The sequence below is a fragment of the Lissotriton vulgaris genome, unplaced genomic scaffold (genome assembly GCF_964263255.1).
Source record: "Lissotriton vulgaris unplaced genomic scaffold, aLisVul1.2 SCAFFOLD_894, whole genome shotgun sequence".
Classification (NCBI taxonomy): domain Eukaryota; kingdom Metazoa; phylum Chordata; class Amphibia; order Caudata; family Salamandridae; genus Lissotriton; species Lissotriton vulgaris.
The window spans coordinates 28,625-30,413 of record NW_028247876.1 but is presented as its reverse complement, the minus strand read 5'-3'; positions in this window follow the sequence as shown (position 1 = coordinate 30,413).

The window sequence follows — 1,789 nt, the reverse complement described above, 5'->3', positions numbered from 1 at the left end:
GTAGTAACTGACAATGGTTCTCATTTTACCTCGACAAGTATGGAAACATTTTTTTTGTCTCACGACATCAAGCATTTGAAGGTTGCTTTGTATTCTCCAGCAGCTAATGGTTTAGTCGAACGCATGAATAGGGTCATAAAAGAGGGAATACAGACAGCTTTAGCTGAGAGGGTTCCTGTGGATGTATTTCTAAAAAAGAAACTTTGGGCATATCTCACTACCCCACACACGACCTCTGGAGTTTCCCCCTTTAGACTTTTAAGAAAAAGGGATCCAAATGGTACCTTGTGTCCTTCTTGGATCAAGGATTTAAAGAAAGGTGACAACTCATGTTTGGTTTGTAAGGACAAAGAAAGAATGCTCAAGAGTGTGTCTTTCAAGCAAGCTGCTCAAAAAAAAAATTATGATGGTAAGAAATGTAAAACTGATTCTGATTTTGTAATAGGAGATTGGGTTTTGATCAAGTCTCCGATGAAAGTAAAGAAAGGCCTTTCCAGGTTTTCTCTTCCAGTACAAGTGTTGAAAACTTCAAAGGGCTCTTTGTTTCTTGGGCAAAAAGGTTGGTGGAGCAAGAGAGTTTTGGTGAAATTAACGCCAGATCAAGCAAGAATGATAATTGATAGAAAAGAGGTCTTAACTGATGATTTACACTTTTCACATTTTTTGGAGGATTTAGGTGTGCAAAAAGAGTTTCCTCTTGAACCTATTTTTGAGCCTGAACTTATAACTGTACAAAATGAGTTTCCTCATGATCAACTTGAACAGTGTCAGGATCCAATACCGTCAACTAATTCCTTTAGTACTGATGTTGTGTGTACTGATCAAGCAAGACCAACACGTAATTGCTCCTTTCCTTCTAGGTACAAAGATTTTTATTTATCTTAACTGTCTTCATTTGTTTATGAAAGGGGAAGGGTGATGTAATGTGTGCACATGTGTTACACGCGCTCTCACACGAGCGCAAGTCAGTATTAAACTACACGCGCATTTGCATGCGCGCATGTTTTCCTTCAAAGTCCGACTTCATGCGCACACTTCCTGTTAGGTGCGCATGAAGTCTAATGTTATGTTATGTATTGATGTTTGAATATGCATTCTCGTGAGGGCGATCCAACTCTCTGGCATGGACAGTTTCCTTTGTCAGTTGCTGTTCATGGCCCGGAGAGGAAGGACGCACTCCCGTGGTGTTCTGTTTATTTACTTAAATAAATCCATACTTCTAATCTACTGCTTCCTTTGGATTACTCATTCTTGGAAAACCTCATCTTTACACTGGGGCTGTGTCCAACGGAATGACTCATTACCGTGGTCTCTAATCTTCTACTTAGAAGTGACTTCAGCCAGTTAATCAAGGAACCCTCGAGTGATGGCTGGGGCAGGCATCAGGGGACCAGAGGTTGATCTAAGCTGTTGTGCTATGGTGCGGGTATTTGTGTGTTACTCATGAGGGTATCCTGCCGCTTAGCAGGTGTGCGCTTAGCAGGTGTGCGCTATTGCAAGAGGCGCATCTTCAGCTTCTTGCGGAAATAAAGCCGTGAGGAGAATACTCTGACGTGGTATGGGGGGAGGGGCTCTCCATGCATTAAGAGCGACCTAGGGAAAGCCTCGACCCCGGGTCTGTCCTTTGAATGCGTTGGATGTGTGTGCCTAGGAGGTGAGGGGTCTGGCTGGTTGGTGGGAGGAGATTTAAGTAATCAAATAGACTGGGCCAGTGTTATGTAGTGCTTTGAATGTATGGTTGAGGAGCTTGAACTCAGTGCGCCTGTGTACCAGGAGCAGTGTAGTTCCC